General features: G+C 38.2%; 1 long non-coding RNA gene and 1 pseudogene across 4 annotated transcripts in view; one reads left to right on the forward strand and one right to left on the reverse strand.

Annotated features, from left to right (window-relative positions):
* LOC114079074 (uncharacterized) overlaps window positions 1-19,967 on the forward strand; it is a 72,919-nt gene extending 52,952 nt beyond the window's left edge. For 3 of the 4 annotated variants that reach the window (XR_003580431.2, XR_003580430.2, XR_003580432.2), the window contains 4 exons: window positions 2,599-2,720; window positions 9,198-9,395; window positions 19,216-19,333; window positions 19,589-19,967. This is a non-coding gene — a long non-coding RNA (uncharacterized lncRNA). The remainder of the gene's footprint in view (window positions 1-2,598; window positions 2,721-9,197; window positions 9,396-19,215; window positions 19,334-19,588) is intronic. The other variant, XR_003580433.2, reaches the window with a different exon arrangement.
* Window positions 11,191-11,578, reverse strand: LOC114079073 (coiled-coil domain-containing protein 126 pseudogene; annotated as a pseudogene).
* Window positions 19,968-20,468: the final 501 nt, after the last annotated feature.

Here is a 20,468-nt window from a genome sequence, read left to right on the forward strand (position 1 = left end):
CCACTCAATGCACAGGGTACATGTCCTTGCCAAGTGAACCAGAACAGATCACATCTTGCATTTCAGATCAAATCTTAATAGGTTTAAATAAATGAAAGTCACATAAAACACTTCATATGGTTTGATGTTAATGTAGAAATCACTAAGAGAAAGATAACAATGAATTCTTTAAACACATATTGACCAGCTCAATTCTAAATGGCCCATGGAATTCTCATGGAAATTTAGAAAATATTTTCAACTAAACAAAATATCAAACTCTGGGTTACAGATGAAGGCAGTGATTAGAAGGAAATGTATAGTACTGAAATGCCCACATTATGAAAAAGATAACTCAATTAATTAATAAAATCTCAAAAACATTACTCAATTAACTCTTTGCTCTGAGAAATTAGACATCAAAGACCAAAAATTAAACCCAAAGCAAGTAGGAAGAAAGAAACATTAAAGATAATAACACAGCAATAAAATTAAAAACAGCAAAGAAAGATCAATGACACCAAAAGGTAGTTCTTTAAAAATATCAATATACTGATAAATCTCTGGAAGATTTATCAGTGCAAGAAACAAATAACCACAGAGTAGTGACCCTCACCAACTGTGTGCACTCACACCTTCTACAGAGCCAAAGAGAAAATACAGGGATGGGACTCCACATTTTGGGATATAGCTTCATAGCATGATTGTACTAAAAAAAAAAAAAACCCACACATTTAGATTTTTGAAAAACATTCTCTGACAAGATTGGAAAACTCTCTGAACCTTCATGGAGACAAAAGGTGTAAGCTCAAGAAACTACCTGTACTCTGCCACCAGGAATTCGCACCCCTGCAAGACACAAGCAGTTACTTCCCAGAGAGGGACAGGGCCACAGACTTTCACAAGTGTCAGGACCCACTAGTTTGAAATGGAGTCATGTCTTCACAAGTTCACAAGTCCCCGGCAATCCCTGGTGTCCATGCCTCCTCAGGCACACAGCCTGGCTGAAGCTGCCCCTTGGTGAAGCTCTCAGGGAATCAGTTCCTCAGGGACCCAACATCCCATCTCTTCTTCATTTTAAGACCCTTGTAATGACGTTGGACCCACCAGAATAACTGATAAGTTATGAATAACATTTATTTTTGATGAATGGAAAAGAAACATATGATTTGAAATTATGGCCATTAATCTCTCTAAACCATGATTCTGTCCATGGGCACAATAACTAAAGGATTGCCACAGCTGGCCCACCTGATGTGCCTCTCCTCAAATTCATATGTTGAAGTCCTAGCCTCCAGGACCTCAGAATGCAATGATATATGGAGACAGAACCTTTAAAGAGGGAAGTTGAAGCTCTTTCAGTGGTCCCTAATCCAGTCTGGCTGGTATCACTTTAAGAAGAGGAGATTAGGACACAGACACTCACAGAGAGACCACCATGTGAGCACCTAGGAAGAAGACAGCATCTACAAGCCATGGAGAGAGGCCTCAAGAGAAACCATGCTGCTGACACCTGGATCTCAGATTTGCAACATCTAGAGTTGTGAGGCAATAAACGTCTTCTGTTTAAGTCACTCAATCTCTGGTGCTTTGTTACAGGCAGCCCTAACAAACTACAATAGCACCAATTTCTGGAAACCTGATCCCTGTTCTAACAGCAGCCTATATACTTTTTTGCCCATCCCCATCAGGGAATGGCAGGGAGTTTCATAAGAAGAAAATCTCCAGTCACCATGCCCAGCCTCACTTGTTCTTAGAGGTCACCATGCTGTTCCCTCTAGATGTGTGAAGGGGGAAAAAAGGGTGGGACTAAGGTGACACCTTCCCCGGAGGACAGACTTGGGATGGCCAGTCCTTCCTCTGGAATCTCCTACTCCAGCTAGGGAATGAAGGATTCCATCTCTCTGGGTCTTAGAATGTGGGTATTTGAGGCAAGAGTGTGCATCAGGAGTCCTCTCCTCTTCATCCTGGAGTGGGAAGAGATTACTTCTAAGGTGCTTCCAGTCATCAGAGAAGTGTAGACTGCTGCTCAATTTTTGACAGATTCTCATTCTGCATCATAAGTCATATGTTTCAGTACTCAAATTTCAGGGTGGCTGAGATAACAGAGAAGCATCCAGCAGGTGGGATACAGTGGTGCTTTTGGTCAAGGCACCTCCATGACCATGACCTGGCTCCCAGATCTGCAGGCTGGTGCAGCTGTATGCTCTGAGCCTGGAGCCGGTGAGACCATCATTAAGTCAATAGATGCCCCTAGCAGATCCTTGGCCAGAGCAGGAAGGTGGGCTCCCATCAAATGGCTGCCCAGAAATGCAGCAGGGCTTCCTGCCCACTGCACTGCCCACAATAATTTCAGGGTTTAAGTGTGAGGCTTTGATCCCAGCTCTGTATCTATCCTTATTCAGCACAATGATCAAGTTGATGACTTTATAGCAGAGTAGCTTGGTTGGCCTAGGTCATCCTGTGAAGCAAGGTTTGTGTTTGTCCCTTCACTGCAGAGAGGAAAAGACCCATGCAAGCCCTGGCTTCACTCCTTTCTCTTCTGCTCCCTGGGGGTCAGTTTCCTGATAAACAAAGGTTTGCTCTTGATTTATTTTCCTTCTTCTCATTATATTTCAGGTTACTTCTCCCATGTGCACTTATATAAAGATGCCAGCTTTGTTTTAGGAGGAATACAGTGGTCCCCCTCCCCATCTGCAAGGATGTACTTCAAGACCATTTGTGGATGTCTGAAACTGCAGGTAATACTATCTTCCACATATACTGTGTTTGTTCCTCCACATACACACCTAGCTGTCCAGAGCTAGAAGAAGATATTGCACAAGTAGATGAGCCTCAATTAACCTATTCCTGGTGCTCTACTTTGCCCTTTGTTTATCTTGAAGAAGTTTTTCTCTTACAATAAATCTCTGTGATATGCTTTCCTATAAATAAAAGGTGTTGGGCTTTTCTTCTTTGTTAAGAGATCAGACTCTTAAGATCTGATCCACCTACCATGCTCCCACTGTTAAACTATTTTCATGTTTTTGTTTTTATTTCTAAACATTTCTTTAGACCTTTAATTTTCTCAACCAGTTCACACCTCCATTTGGTTTACTGATCCCTTGCTGTGTGGGACACAGCAAACTTTTCCTAGGGTAAAGTTTCATTTGTAAATGAGACACAGTCAGAGAGAAACAATGCTAATAAAATAGAACAATTATAATAGCACACAGTAATAAGAGTTATGCAAACTATATGAATTGTTTATTTCTGGAATTTTCCATATACTATATTTGGACTATAGTTGACTGGGTACTTGTAACCACAGAAAGCAAAACCAAGGATAAGGGAGAACTACTTGATATAAATTGAATCCTATACCTATACAAAATGTTCAACTCGTCTTGAATCATTTTAGTTCATAAAGCAGTTTTCTGTTATGAAATCAGTGAAAGTTTCTTGTTATAAAAATTATTTGTAGCTCCTCCAACCAGCCTCCAACCTTTTTATTTGTATAGTGTATTGTCTCTGTAACCCTTTCCTCTTTTACATCTGAAAAACAGCTACTAGTCCTTCCTGGCTCAGCACAGACACCCTCTCCTTGGAAGCCCCCACAGCCTGCACCCAGCAGCCCTGGTTTCACCTTGTCCTCTCCTTCCACTTTCTTCACATTCCACTTCTGCCCTGGCCACTGACCCAGGCTTTGTTTTGTAGCTGTCTCTCCAGAGGATGTTATGAAAAACATTTTCTGTAAGGATAGTATGATATTTGTACTTTGTTAATGTCTGTGAGAACCTTGGGAGAGAAGAGACACATGTGGATTCTCTGCCTTCCAGGTTAAGGCCAATCAAACTCCCTCAGCACACAGCAAGAACCAAGGACAAACATGAGGGGCTGACACACCAGGATGTCTCCTCCTATCTTGTAGTTCCACGAAGGCAGGAGACTGTCTCGTGCATCCAAAAACCATCTTGCAAAGAAGAAGGAAAAGCACTAAGAAATCTGAGCATTCAACCCTCCAGAAGAGGCAACTGAGTCCAGCAGAGCCTGGATTCTGGGAGTGATTCTATAATTTGGCATAGTTGTTAGACAAACATCACACCCAACACTGCTTCCCTGAAGGTTGCTGACAACACTAAAAACAAATATGGCTGGTTATTTATGTTTGTCTCATCTGTTAACTTTGGCTTAATGGAGAATATGAAGGCTCTGAAGCTAGTGAGGGAGCAGGAAAGAACAAGAGCATTTCCCTTCCATGCTGTTTCTCCAGGACATTCTGTCCAAACTTTGTTGTTTCAGAGCTTTACCCCCAGGTGCTACTCTATCGCTTTTCATAAAAACTGACTAAATAAAGTTACATGGCTTCCAAGAGAGGCCTCTGTGCACCAGCACATAGACATATTTAACATACACGCTTTTAACCTTTAGCCTGTCCACAGCACTTCACACATGTAGTGCATCTGAAGGGTTTAAGAATTTTTTTTTTCAGGAAAAAAAATGGTAGCTTCAAATAGAACATTACTTGGCCCTCATAGGTCTAAAATTTTTAGGAAGAACAAATAAATGAAATTAAGTATCTGATATACAAAAACAAAAAATTCCCTGTATTTTATTTGCCTTTATACAAATCTGGTTTGCAAGTCCCTTTACCGTGATTTGAATTGACCCATTGGATGGAACACAGGCCAATTCCACCAGACTCCTGCCTATGCCTAACAATGGAATTACAAAAATAAATAAATAAATAAATAAAAAATAAACAAACCAAAAAACAAAAACCTAGATTCTGTGGGAAAAAAAATGTAAGGGAAAGATTTGCATTGAACATCTATGATGATATTGCTGATTTATAGCAGGAGTTTAGATATTTTAAATTATTTATTTCAAGTTTTTAAAAAACATTTCTTGAATTCAGTGAATTTTATATAATATACTATTTGGGAAATTTCAGAGTTCACATAATCAGAGTCCCATGTTGTAAGAAGCCATGTGATACCTTAAGGACAAATCTAAACATTTCTCCCAATCTAATCACTTTTATTTATTTATCTTGCTGATGCCTATAATATAAATTTATACTAATAACTATATGAGAATGAGAGACAAGTATCTTAATGCTAAAATAATTACAGTATTAAAAGTATTAGGCAAATTATTTCCTGGTTCCAACAACAGATGAGGACAGTCTTCATGATCTGAGGAAATATGCTCGATTGCTCAGTGCTGAAAAGGCTGAGAATTACAGAGAAAAAAATAAACAATTCAATCAGTTCCATTTGTCTCCATCTACTTTATGTTGTGTCATAAATAATGTTTATTTTTTTTAACTGGGAATTGAATTTAGGTGCACTCAACCACTGAGACACATCCCCAGCCCTATTTTGTACTTTATTTGGAAATAGAGTCTCAGTGAGTGGCTTAGCACCTTGCTTTTGCTGAGGCTTCTTTGAACTTGAGATCCTCCTGCCTCAGCCTCCCAAGCCACTGGGATTACAGGCATGTACCATCACACCCAGCCATGATGATACTGTATTTTAAATGCTACTTTATAGAGTTCTAATCAAAGTAGTTGACAATTTCCACTGTCTCCAGGGAGGTCTCCCCTGCAGGTGAGCACTTTTGGCTTTAGAGACCATGATTTCACCATGTGAGTTAAGAACAGAGCAGTCCATGCCTGTAACAGAGCATTTATGCAAGCATTTGGTGGTATGGAACAGTAAAAAAAACCCTCAATATAATTCTTCTAATTGATTTCAACCACCTCTGCCAAAACTATGGCTCTCTTCACCAACCTGAACTCTCAGGCACCATGACTGATGGGATAAGAAAATGGCACTGAAGGTTTGAAGGTAGAGCATCTGGAATGCTCTGAACCAGCTGGATCCAGGATCCCTAGAGCAACAATAACCACAGAAAAAGGAACTCCCTGCACAAGCAAAATGTGGAATGAAAGTCTCAAATGGCTACTTTTGGAGATATTTTTCTGGGCACTTGATTTTTTACTTTTGTCTGTATAAATTTCGAATACAAGTTTTCTTAAGGAGGTTTTGGGTTTGTTTTTCTTATTGTTTGTTTGTACTGGGGAATGAACCCAGAAGCCCTTAAATTCTCAGCCATATTCTCAATCCCTTTTTAATTTTTTTAAACAGGGACTTGATAAGTTACTTAAGGCCTCACTAAGCTGATGAGGTTGACTGAACTCTCATTCTTTCTACATCAGCCTCCAGAGCTGGTGGGATCAGAGGCAGGTGCCACCATGCCTGGCTTAAGGAGGTTATGAAGGAAAAACTAAATATTATAGCATGTTCTTGTTTAGAATGCATAAATTTCAGCAATCTTCTTTTGTATGAGACATATTAAATATTTTTTTAATTTTAGGAAATATCAATTTAATTTTGATGGAAGCAAAGTGAACAGTCAAAATCAATTTTTTTAGAAAGTTACATTTATAGCTAATGACATCAATTTTATCAGGTAGTTGTAAGTTTTACTTCTTAAAATCTAACAGTTTAAAAATTTTTTAGTTTACCATTGTGTGTGTGTGTGTGTGTGTGTGTGTGTGTGTGTGTGTGGTGCTGGGGATTGAACCCAGGATCTCAGACATGCTAGGCAAGCATTTTACCACTGAGCTATACCCCCAGCCCTAGTTCAACCATTTTGAGATGGTAACATTTTAAAATGTATGTTTCTTGGCATAAAAAGATAAGGCATATTGTGTCGGAAGAATCACATTAAGGTTATTTTTTCTTTTCTGCTTCCCCAAATGCTTGCATAAACCAAAAGAGCATTTAATTCTATATTGAATGATAATATTAATCCATTACTGTCTCTACAATAACCAGCTCTTCCATTAGGGAACTTGTAAAATACACTGGCTCAAGTGTGGCCACAAAATCACTGGCCATGATGCTCAGCCCTTTGGGAGCTGCCTATCTGCCCTTGGTACCTGGAGACACCTGAACTTTCCAAAATTCTCTACTCAGCCCTCTTAGTACCCTTCATAAGACCCCTTTCCTCTTTTGTCACAAATGTGTTGCTAAGGAATATTTTATTACTTTTAATAAATCAATAGAATGCAATATAAATAAATAAATGAGTAAAAACACAAAATTATATAAATAAAACACATAGATAATCCTTCAGAAGAAATGTTGATATATTGAGCTTTGTAAATCACACTTCAGGAATGAGCATAAAGTCTGGTAGCAATACCAGGAATATTTATTGAAGCACACATTACATGCAATCAGAGTAGCAATCCTAAACATTAAACCTCATCAGCTAATTGCTACTGTCTTACAAAACAACTAATTTAAATATGCAAAGAAAGTAGTCTGAATACACAAGTTAAATTTTGTACTACCATTTCATAAAGACTGCTTATCATATTCTGAGCTGATAACTTTTAATAATTGAATACAATGGAAATAAGTGGATCCGAAACTAGGAGATTTTTTTACAACCTTCACAGTACTCACTGCAGGGGAGCCTAAATCATAATGGGTTTCTGTCTCTGCATATCAGAAACATAACATGCAAGGCCCTTGGGCTTCTTTAAAATTATTAAAGTGCTTACTTGGTTATTATAATCTTTACAACTACTGGGAAGTTTAGATGTTAAGTTGGTATGAAAAAAGATCACCCATGAACAGCCAGGTAAAGGGTCTTGAGGGAAGGAAAAGAGTAAAAGAGACTGAGAAATCAAAGTTCTGACCCCAGCTACTCAGAGCCACAAGGACAGTTTCATAACAGCCCCTAGACATGACCAATCATAAAAGGTACTTGTGTTGTCCAAAAAGACCCTCACCCCCACCCTTGTGCTAACAAAGGCTTAGAAATCGCTTATCTCCCGATGTGAAGAATAAGACAAAACAAAGAAAGTTGACTGGCCATTTCTGAACTCTATAATTCCACCAATCAACTACAGGGACAGATCAAGCCCACGAAAACACCTAGACAACAGACACCTCTTCATCTTTGGGAGTTCTGCTTTATTTATGTTAGTCTAATAAATCCTGTTACTTTTCTCTCACCCTTGTGTTCATGGATTTCATCCTTCAACTTGGCAAGATAAAGAACCCACCTGATATTCATGCTCCTTGTTACAATACTAAAGTAATCACCAGACCAAAAATAGCAATTTGATAACAGTACAGTTAGCTAAAATCTGGCTTCAGTGAGAATGTGTCTTTATTGGCATGCTAGAAATGATTAAACGATACTTTAAACATAAACCTCAAGCCAAAAATGTTACTTTATGGCAAAAACTGATGAGAGTGGATAATGAAGGGCATGTTCTCCAATCCCTTGTGTCAACCCTTTCCTGCCAATCTATATGACCACTTACTAAGTACCATGCTTGATTTATAAGGGATAAAATTAAACCCAAGCCATACTTGAGCCCACATCTTTGGAATACTACATAAAGGGAGAAAATACTCAACTCCAAGGCTACATCACCAATATTTACTTATCTCCAGATGTGTTGAAGAAGACAAAACAGAGAGTTGACTGGCCATTTTTGAACTCTATCATTTACAATATTTACAAACACTCACTTAGAGGAGACAGATAGTTTTAAGCTCTACTGCCTGAATGAATTAGCTCACTTTTCACAGAAAAATTAGTCTACCTCTTTAGAAGGTTGTAGAGCACTTTATTTTTAATTGTATTCACTGATATAATCCTCTGAACTACTACTTATCCAACAGAAAAGGTAATTTACTCAATGACACTGGAGTGTTGTGATGAAAAGGAACATCTCCACAAAGCAAGCCCGCAGCTTCCTTTACACTACCTAGGGAAAGAATTCCTACTGTCAGCACAGCCTTCCCCTGGCCTCCTCCCATGTGATGTCCTGGGATGGTGGTCAAATCCCATCAGCAGCCATGGACTCTTCCAGTCACACAGACATTGTGTGGTGACCTGTTGACTAACCTCAGTGGCACTGACATTGGCTCATTTACGTACTTATATATTTGAGTTTTTCATGATAAGTTTACTTGACTAGTAACATTTCTGTGGCCTCTTCTATATGATATAATTGGAAAAAATGTAGAGCCCCTAATAATTCCCTCTGCCTTAATTTTTTATGAGCATTTACTGGCAACCAATAAGGAAGAAATCTATCTAAAAATAAAATAAATTTATAATAAAAAGAAAGCAAACAGAAAATAACATAAAAATCCAATTTCTTCAAATTCATTAAAATGCAAATAATTAATTTTTGACTATAGTAATGAAAAATAACTAAAGATGCAAGCTCTCTCTGAGGAAGGAGCAGAGACAGCAGCTGACTCACCATCTCTCGGATTTACACTTGCAAACCCAAGGCCATGGCTGCTGGACAGGTCTGATGAGCCACTGAAGGACCCCAGGCAAGGCAGAGGCCAACAGAGCATCATGTTGTCTGCAGAGAAAAGCAACACGTTCAGGTAAGCACACTGGGAGAAGCTCTCCTCTCTCCTCTTCTTTCCTTCTCTCCTTTCTTTTTTTAGTTAATGGACTAGAACTTGTAGCAGTCTTGATCATAAGCACATTATTCTATGTCTAACAACAGCCTAATAAGGAAAATCAAAGCCCTGGCTTCCAGCCTCTGTCATTGCCTGGGTATAACTGTTTCCAACATGGTCAAGTCAAAGCCCTCAGTGTGATGTTCCTGAACCCAGGGCTGGGAAGGCATGCAGTCACCCACAACACAGCATTTCCACCATGCATGCAGAAGACATATAAACAGCCTGAAGAGCAGGGGTAACAGCAAGACTGCACGAAAGAAGCAGTGAGAGATGAGTTTTGATAATTGATTACCCATATTTTTTATAAGTACAAATAACACTTTATTTATCCCTGAAAATGAAAACAAGAAACCAAAATGTCTACATCTCACCAGAGAGACCAATTATTCCAAACTTCACCTGGCAATGGTATACAATTAATTTGTTCACATAAAGGTACAGAAAAGACAGTTTGGAAATCACTTTTATGAAACAATATTTTCAACACTTATTTTAATAAAACTTATAATTATTGCTGCTATTTACGGTAGCATATGATAATAATAAATATAATATCTAAAACTAAATTCAATATAGCCTAAATATAGAAGCTAGCTGCACTTCAGCAGGTATTATAGAGAATAAATACTATGACATATAGGGCACCATATAGTGATTAGATTTGCTGCAAGGGAAATTAAATAAAGGTGTATTGCATTCTACACTAGAATTATCCAAGATTGAGACTTCTTATGCTACGTACAGTAGCTATTTTAGTGAAAGGATAGGCAATCTTTATAACTTAAATTATATCTCAAATGTTTTAAATTATTTTAAGTGGTCATTATATAAAATGAAAGCCTAATCAGAAAAATTCATAAATCTTAATACTCAAATAACATCAAGTAATGCATTTTCTAAGCAATTTTATGCAGCACAAATTCCCATGCATATCTGGTTAAAATCCTCAAGTGTCCCCTCTTCTCCACCAACATAACAAAAGCAAAATAATCCCAATGAAGAAATAATATGCATTCTACATCACATAAATTCTCAAGGGGTTAAATCCTTTTTGTTTTGTTTTGTTTAGACAGGGTCTCACTATGTTGCCCAGGCTGGCCTTGTACTTTTGATTCTCCAGTCTCAGCCTCCCAAGCAGCTGAGACTTCAGTTATGCAACAATGCACCCAGCTAAGAGGTTGAACTTTTAAAGCAACACTCATGTCTGTGAAAAATCATGAATACTTTAGTTACTTTTAATTTTAGTTACAAAATATACTACTGGAAGTAAGCACATTTTCTAATAGTTTTAGTCAAATAGTTACATCTACTGAGAACAAGTGATAGAATGATTCAATAACAATATTCTCCACTTGTCTAAAAAATAAGTTATATACTTAAATAAATAATCTATAGAAATGAATATGTCTTTTAGTGTTTTTATTCCAGCTTTATCTCAAACACAAAAATTTATATAAAATCATCAACCTCCTTATTACTACATTAACCATGTTATCTAATTCCCTTTAAGAATATAATACTTGCCTGACAGTAAAATAATAACATATAAAAATTTTATATACATATTTAAGAGTTCCATGAATCCAGAACCTTCCTTGAAAATGCATGGAGCTTACATAAAGTATTATTTTTGTCCTAGCCGGCAATTAAAAAGCCCTTTTGCCATAGGATAAAATCCATAGTCTATGCAGAAGCTCAGGGTGATCTTCAACTGCTATCTAATGGTGCCTGATGCATTTATCCTTTTGTTTGTGGTTACTGGCACCAAATTCCCACTAGTTCCATTGGTTATGTTGGTGGAGAAGCCATTAAAACAATATAGCCAACTTTGTTCTCCAGCTTCACCAAGCATTGCAAAATATCATCTAAAAGGACAGCGATTGGTCTTTTCAGATCCCATATCCTGCCACAGAAGCACCAGTCTCAATTTCCACTGTGTTCTTACTTTCCTCTGCTAGAGCTTCAACATATTTTTTGCTTAAATCTGGTATATTGACACTGCTTTGATGTCTGGGTTGTTGAAAAGTATAGTGCAGTTACATCAATCCTCAAATGAGTCCAAGCAACAGTAAACTCAATTTCTAGGATATTGTAAAAAACATTTCTGATGAAGCAAATAGATTTGATTGAAAAGTGGTAATTGAGGACAATCTGCCAGTCAAGACTTTTGAAAGAAAAAAACCTCTTCTAATATTATGTAATATTCATCTTCAGCAAAGTTGCCTCAACTCTTATATTAACTCTGTAAAACAGTATCCAGGAGATGAATCTCAAAGAGCAAGTTTAAAAAGGGCATTTGACTTCCTCTCTCTCCCAAAGTAGAACAGAACTGAGCTGGCAAAAGTTCACCCATTTACCAGTAGATCCAGGAATCCAGTATTTTTTTCCCAAAGGTCCAATTTATGTTTTACTTCCAATTTCTGTTAAGACAATTTACACATTGACTTATTGGAGCATAAGGTCCCATTTGTGAACAGTCTCTTAATTGTAGGGTAAGGAAAAAATATTTTGTCAGTTAAGATTGTTGTTCTAGGGCTGGGGATGTAGCTCAGTTGGTAGAGTACCTGTCTTGTGTGCACAAGGCCCTGGGTTCAATCACCAGCACCACCAAAAAAAAAAAAAAAAAAAGATCATTGTTCCATATTAGATTTTTATCATCCTAATTGAGAATTGACCCAAAGCAGCAGCTCACAGGTGAGCACTTTAAGACAGTTCAAACAACCAAATTATAGAGTAGAATTAGCATTAATTAACTAACTCTGCTTAACCTCTCTGGTCCAGTCTTCTCATTTGAAAAAAAAAAAAAAGATAATAGTAGTTCCTTTTATAACCAGAACGAAATAATTCATAGGTATGAAAAACTGGTTACAAGTCTTGGTCCAAGACCAGAAGTTCAATGATAATAAGTAACTGAAGAAAGTGTCCAGATTCTTAGCCATATTCTCTTCAGATTTGAGACCTCTTCACCCATATAGAAATACAGCACGAATGCAGTGGAAGGAGGTGATACAGTAGGCAAAATAAGAGCAATGCTAACCTGTCTATGTTCTCAGGCACAGAGCCCCCAAACCTCTGAATGCTATCTCACATGGCAAAATGCTCTGCAGATTAGTTTAAGGCTTTCAGGTTGGAGAGGTTTTCCTGGATTATCCTTGTGGGAACAATATAATCACAAGGGTCCTTACAATAGGGAGGCAAGGGCATCAGTTTCAGAGATGCGATGAGGGGAGCTGAGGTGGGAATGATGTGATCAAGAGCCCAGGAATGCAGGTGTCCTCTAGAAACTGGAAGAAGCAAGGTAAAGATTCTTCCCTAGAGCTTCCAGAAGAAATGCAAACCTACCAACATCTTGATTTTAGCCTCATAAGACTCTTTTTGGGTTCTTGACCACCAGAACTAAAATGTGCTATTTTAGGGGGAAAAAAAACAGAACAAGAAGTGAGAATTATGGCTGTCTGGCTCCCCCATTCTAGCAACACTGGACTGAGCCCCCACTGGGCTCACACATCCAGAGACACCCTGGCTTCTCTGCTCACCCAGTTGCAGCAGTAACATCCCAGGGAAGGGGGAAGGGAGGGTCTTGGCCAAAAGGAAGAGACAAAGAGCTTCCCCTGCACAGCAGGGATTGCTGGCCCATCCTGAAGCCATTACAGTGGCAGAGGCCCTGGGGTGGGATCCCTACCTGTGGCACCTACCTTATTTTTAATATGTTTGGCTTAGTTGCACATTTGTGTAACTTAATTTTAAATAATGGCTGCATTTTAACACTGGCTTACACAATTCATGATAATTTAGTGGTTAGCTCTTCTAGCTGCTAAAAATTGATACCAGCACATGACTCAATGGGGACATATTAGAAGGATTTTCTTTAAAATCAGGAAGAAGACTCACAGGCATCACTACTTCTGTTAACACTGCACTGAGGGTCCTATAATTTATAGGAGAAAATTTAAAAATGAAGCACACAGGAACTGAAAAGATCAAAAAGCAACTGTCAACACTTCCCGAATATGTGGCCATGTAGGTAAAAGATCCAAAACTGGTTGCTTAGCTATTAGCTCAAAAACTAATGCTATATTTAAACACTAGCCATACTTAGAAAATAAGTGAGAATATCAAATGGCAACAAAACATAATGGTTTCTAAGACTGCATCTGACAAAATGATGCAAGGTATTTATGATCATTATAAAAACTGTTGAAAAATAGGAAAAAAACAACTACATAAATGCAGTCTGCAAGAAACACCAGCAGAAAGACTCCATATTTTCAAGGTATAATTGTTCCTAACTTGAGCTAAAGATTCATTAGAAGGCCAATCAAAAGCCCAGGAGGCTGTCCATAGTACTTAAAGGAGTACCCCATGTGGCTCAGGCAAGATTCTTAACACAGGGGACGGATACCATTTAGGGGCTCTGCAAACATGAGTAAAAAACAATTACATCTTTATTTTCACTCACCTCTAACTAAACTCAACATTTATTTTAATCATGAAAGTATACAGGCCATACAGGTTCAGCATGTCCTGTGCATTGTTATCCTCATAAATTGCAGATATTTTTATATCAATCACCATGTGGTTGGAAATATTGTTTGTGTCTCTCATATATTCAAAATAACATTAGTTATTAAGCTCACCACCATATTTATTATTTTACACGCTAATTAATAACCAAGGATGCCTACCATATTAAAATTTCTAGTACCCTCATTACTGCACTTCAGTAATTGCTTTTCTCTGTAATGCCAGTTGCCGGTGTTCAGTATATGCAAGCATTACTCTGAGAAGGTGCTCATAGGCTTCAGCAAACTGCAGAACGTATTTGTTCTTGGCACACAAAAAAGGGTTAAGAAGCCCCAAAGGAGTTGGGATGCTTCTGGGACATTAAGTTACTGGGCATCATGGGCATTTCAAAGAATTCTGGAAAGTTATATGAAAGCCGTGCTACCTTGAGTGTTACTGTGGCAATTTCTCAAATGCAACAAATTTAGCAGACCAGCCAGAGTCATTCCTATTGCATGCAAAGTGGTCCCTCTAATGGGAACCACACTGTTGGTCTGGGGCAAGTGAGGATTATCCCATAAACTGCTTAAGGTAAGAAGCCTGTTCCCTTTCCCAGCCTGTGCCCCAGCAGGCCTTCCTTTATAAATGTCCCCTGATTACCTTGATTACCATGCCCCAAATCTCCCCTGTATTCCTGTGCTCACACATTTTTCTTCTCATCACTTTGGTTAACTCCCTTCTCCCCACAATCATAATTACCTTGGCAAGGACCAAACACAGATACCAGAAGCAGATCACACAGGGTATGAGTGGGGAGCACTTCCCAGTTGATGGATCTTGTGATGTCTCTCAGCCTGCCTCAGCCTCAGCTTTCTCATCTATACAATGGGGATAATAAGGTCATACAACCAACAGGATTTTGTGAGAATGAAAAGCATTTGCTTTGCTTAGTTTCATTACAGTGAAACAAGTCATCACATATTAAGACCCTACAAATGATTCTGTGAGGACATTTTTCCTAGGTAGTGAGTGCATATCATTTTATGTTGCTTCCACATCCACTTTTAAGTATAAGTTTAACTTTCATACAAGAAGCAGGGCTTGGTCACCCTAACTGTTCCCAGTACTATAAGGCACCCCATGGCTCCTGCTGGTGGCCTCAGATTACAACTCTGGAGGCTTCCTTCTACTTTCCAGCTACTTCCCTTCAAGGGAAAAGTTAGACATGGCCCAGGAGCCCTCTCAGTCACATCATGACTTCCTGGAATTACTGCCTGATTTCTTCAAACCACCAGTCAAAGCTCCCCTGGGGAACCTATCTGGACCACAAGCTCATCCCAGTAAGTGTGTAGGCACAGAAGTTCCTCTCTTCCTCTCTGCTGTGCTCTCTGACCTAAGTAGAGCCTCCATATGTGCTATTCACTCCCCTTAGGGAGTCTGTAAGTCCTACAAACTCTTTAGCTTTCACACTGTGATTCTGTGCCTGGAATCTGAGCCCTGATGGTGAAGCCTCCAGAAGGGCCCCATGCAGGTGGGTCTTCTCTCTGTAGCTACCAGCTGAGTTGATAGAGATACTGAGAAACTCCAGGAGTTTCATCCAAAAGTAGAGAAAATAATTGATTCATTCCCCAAAATAAGGTATACAAAGCTTAGTCTAGGAAAAAAAAAGAGAATGACTTTTGCAGTGTAGTCTTTCCTGGGAAAGAATAATTGATACATGATCAAAATATGATCATTTTAAAATGATCATATTCTATATAACACTAACTTTGAGACCTTATACACAACCATTCTGATATGCCCTTAATATTGAGTTTTAAAGATTTAAACTCTATGTAGATCATCAGCTGGAGAGCACCTTGATTGTATACAATTTGTATACAATTTCAAAGATCACAATCTGTTAGTCTAAATGCAAATGTTATTGGATTTCATAAAATCCCCAAATTCCACATTTAAATTGCTAAAAAAGAGTCAAGCATAAAATTGAAAACAAGTTTTGTCCACATACTTGTTCACATGAATTACCAAAATTTTGTAACTGTCAAAAATTCTGTTAATTATTTACAATAGTAGAAACCCAAATGCGTGTTAAAAGTGCATATTTATTTGAGTATATCTATCTATGTGTGCATATATATATATATATATATACACATATACATACGTGTGTGTATCTAGTATATGCTAAATTAACTGTTAATTATGTGATTGTAATCATGTTGATTTAATCATTCCATATTATGCATTAAAACAGATTTTACTCCATAAAGTATACAATTATTACTTGCCAATTAAAAATAATATTGTTTTAGTTAGGTGTTTTTTTTTTTTTTTTTTTGTCACTGTAACCAAAGTACCTAACAACAACTACTTACAGAAGTATTTATTTTGACTCATGGTTTCAGAGGTTTAGTCCATGATCAGCCAACTCCATAGCTCTGGGCACAATGTGAGGCACAGCATCATGGTAGAAGGAACTTGGGACTTGACAGCAGGAAGGAGAGAGAGAGAGAGAGAGAGAGAAAGCTTCTCTCCCAGGGACAAAATATAAACCCCAAAGGCATGGTCCCAGTAACTTACTTCCTCCAGCCACACCTTAATCACTCCACTGATTAGGTTACAACCCTCAAACAGTGATCATTTCTCATTTCACCTGTGAATGTCCATGTATTGTCTCACATATGCAATTTTGGAGTTCACCTCATATCTAACCATAACCAATATTAATTTTAAAAATCATAGTTTCATTCGATAAATGTTGTGTCTAGATGCTACCTCATAGAGCAACATATATTTCTTGTGTGAATAAATAATCTATTTTGTAACTTTAGACACAATTTTTGCCCTGCAATACCTCAATTTTATCCAGTGAAAACTGAGGGGAAAATTATTTAATTCCTTTTCTCTTGTATTATTGTAGAAATATTGGAAAATTGCTACACAATGTTTTTAAAGACCAGGAAAGACACGGAAGAGTTCAGGTAGTCATTTATGTAGAGGGACATTTTTCTAAATGACAACAAGACTTTAAATACTTAAAAGAATTTAACAACTGTGCTATCACATTTGGCCAATACATTTATAACAACTGTTGAATATTCAGGACAAGAAAAAGGTTGCGTGAGAATTTCTTTTCATATTTACTCTCTTGGAATGAATGTTTGGTAATTGGAGCATTTTGATTGAGGAGAATTAAAACAACATAAAAAACATGCCAAAGCTAGACTCCCTAAGTTAGAGACTCCCTACTTTATAATAAAATAGGAAAACAGAAGAATGCTGTTGCCAAGAAATATGTATTTGGTATTTCAAATAATCAACTAGGAGGTTCTAAAACTGCCCATATAAATTGTCTTGCATTGTTTTGAGATTTTGATGTACTTATTTCTGTCTGTTGTTTCCTTCCTGTTCTCCTGCCCCTTCCTCTCTCTTTGAGAAAACCAGTTTCCTGCTAACTGTGGGCGTATTCCTGGAGAACAGACTCCTTTCTGTCTGAGGAGCTGCTTCTGGGAAGGCTCCTGTTTCTAATGAAGCATGTGATTTTCCTCATGTGGTCTTTGTGGTCACTGTCTCTTCATGGGAAGAAAATACTGGATTTGGGGCTGTGATATGGTTTTATGTCAGCTGCTAGGAGCAAGTGCAATCAATCCATTCCTACCAAGCATATTTATAAGTGAATCTGCCATAAAACATCATATCTTTTTTAATCAAAATGGACAGTAATTTCTTTGAAGTATTCAATAAATGTAAAAAAATATAAAGAAAAAAGAAGAATTTGACTTGATTTTACAGAATTTGGATCCAAATGATCCTGAAAATTTTAATGTAACTAATTTATGGGAAATTATTTTTAGTTTAATACACTGGATTTTTGTTATATTATAGTTCCCTTATTTCATGCAATGTTTACCTAAAATTATTTAAATAGTAATTAAAAACTTCAGTATGTGCCTAAAAACTTTCCATGAAACAATCATTTTCTTTAGCCAGGTGTGTAATCCTATAAAAGTGTGAAGGCCTGTAGTCCCAGGAGCTCAGGTGGCTGAAGCAGGAGGATCACAAGTTCAAAGCCAGCCTCAGCAATTACCAAGGTTCTAAATAATTTAATGAGATCCTCACTCAAAATTTAAAAATTTTTAAAAGGGTGTGACTCAATGGAAAAGCACCTCTGGGTTCAATTCCCCAGTACCAAAAATAAAATAATAAAATAAAATATTCTCTCCATTTTTTCTATCTTTTAATTTTTAAATATATAAAGCATTTAATACTCTATCTTCAACACTTACATGTATTTTGGTCTCACCCTGTAGTTTACTTGCACTGGTTCTTCTTCAGGGTAGTTCATTTCATCATGTGTTTTGATTTTATTGTTGTGAGTTCATGTTTCCTAGACATCAGTCTGTCAGTGTTAGGGAACAGACAGATGATGATGGTGGAAAGCTCTCAGCCTGGAGAAGAGAACATAAACTACATCAGTACTCAGAACCAAGTAAAATTTTTGTTTGGCCAGGAGCCTCCCAACTAAAGACTCCTTACAAAACCTAGTTTATGAATCTAAGGTCACACCTTGAAAATATAGTTGGCATTCTTAAAAAGCTGGTCTCAATTTACTATTCAAAAATTCACTGGAGATATTTTTGATTTTGATTTTGTCCTTGATTCTCAATGGAGGCAAAGGCAAGAACAGAACCATCCCCACAAATACTCTGTAGGAGAAGTTATTTTTCTACATCACTTTCAGGGATCTTGCCTTTTAGAGGTCCTAGTTTTAAGAAGAGGTCCCAGCCTTCTGGTTCAAGCCCAAATTATGAATTAAAACATGGTCCACTTAATTTTATATTTTCTTAACAGTTATTATATGTATTTATGGGGTTAAATATAATTCTTTGATATGTATACATTTGGGATGACTAAATCAAGTTAATTATCATATTACCTCATATACTTTATGTTTCATTTCTGTAGTATGAATCTTTGAAATTGACTCCCTTAGCAATTCTGAAATAAAAATGCTTCAAAACTTTGAGTGTCTCCTTGCTCAGGAGTTCTGTTAATATCTGCATCATTTTATTCTGATATATATTTATTATTTATCATCATTCAGTTACCATTTAATTCTTCCCACTCCCCATGGGGCATACCTTCTTGAAACACTTGGTGACTCTCCTTTGTGTGTTCAACCTTAGAACTGTGATCCTTCTTTATACCCCATGTACTTGTCTGTCTTTCACAGAGCTGAGGACAGGCTCTTTTATCATCTGGTCAACAAGCAGACTGGGAGGATTCAGAGTGTTTCACCAACCAGTCATGGGGTTCTGTCCCTGATTTTCCCTGGAATCTTCCTGATCCTGGTATGTAGTACCCCTCCAGATTTTAGACTCTCAGGATCACACCTACTGAATTTCTTAGTTGTAGTTTTGGAGATGTAGTTTCATTTCCTGTCACTATATCTTCAGCCTTTCTGCATATGGCATGTGTTCATTTACTCAGTCAACAAATTTTTAAAAATTACAGAGCATTTGCTATCTTCTAATAAGTCAATATTATAATAAAATGGTATGAAGTGACCACAGTGGCACTCTCTTCTCACTTTTCTGTTGGAAAAGATGTCACCCAGAGCACGTCTCTTCCGGGAGCTCAGGTCCGTGACGCACTGAATGGGGCAAGAATCATCATCTCCAATCCCTGTGAATGGCGTGAACTTTGAATGGTGCACCTCCAATCCCTGAAGTGGCGTGAGCTCTGGGCCAAAGCCCTGTTTCTCCTCATCCCATGTTGAGCCCATAAATATCAATACCCTGTTTGTGCTCTCTCTCTCTCTCTCTCCCTCTCCCCTTCTCCCCATTCTCTCTCTCTCTCTCTCTCTCTCTCTCTCTCTCTCTCTCTCTCTCTCTCTCTCCCCACACACACACACCTCTCTCTTGACATCCTTCTCCTCTGCAACTGTCTGATATGGTCCCACTAATAAAATCTCGGACAGGTAAACGGTTGTTTCGGCTTGTTGAGTTTACTGAGTTTTTCCCACCATTCCTAAATTGGTGCTGAAACCCGGGAGAGGGATCCCCATTGCTCAAGGAGGAACCCTGTTCCCAAACTCCAAGCCCAACTATTCCTGTCACAGTCTACTTCTCTGATCACCTGCCTGACATCCACCACCAGCCTGCGGATTGCTGAGTACCCCCATCCCATGAATGCCTGAACCCTAACTCACCAGAATGAGGGAATTTGTCGTTGAGTGTCCAGAAATCCATCTGGGTGTTTTAGGGGGGGAATATACCCCACCCAGACCCATCAGGATCACAGTGGACCCCGGGTGCTCTGCTAGGATACCCTGGGAATCAACCACCTGGGACATAGGATTAATTCTCCCTTTCTAACTCCTTCATCTCCCCCCACTCTTGGCTTTCGTGGACGGGTTAGCACAGTTGCTACAGTCCATCTCACTTGAGTTCTGACTCCGTTCCCCCAAGAACTCCGTTCCCCCTG

This window comes from Marmota flaviventris, chromosome 16, assembly GCF_047511675.1.
Source record: "Marmota flaviventris isolate mMarFla1 chromosome 16, mMarFla1.hap1, whole genome shotgun sequence".
Lineage (NCBI taxonomy): Eukaryota > Metazoa > Chordata > Mammalia > Rodentia > Sciuridae > Marmota > Marmota flaviventris.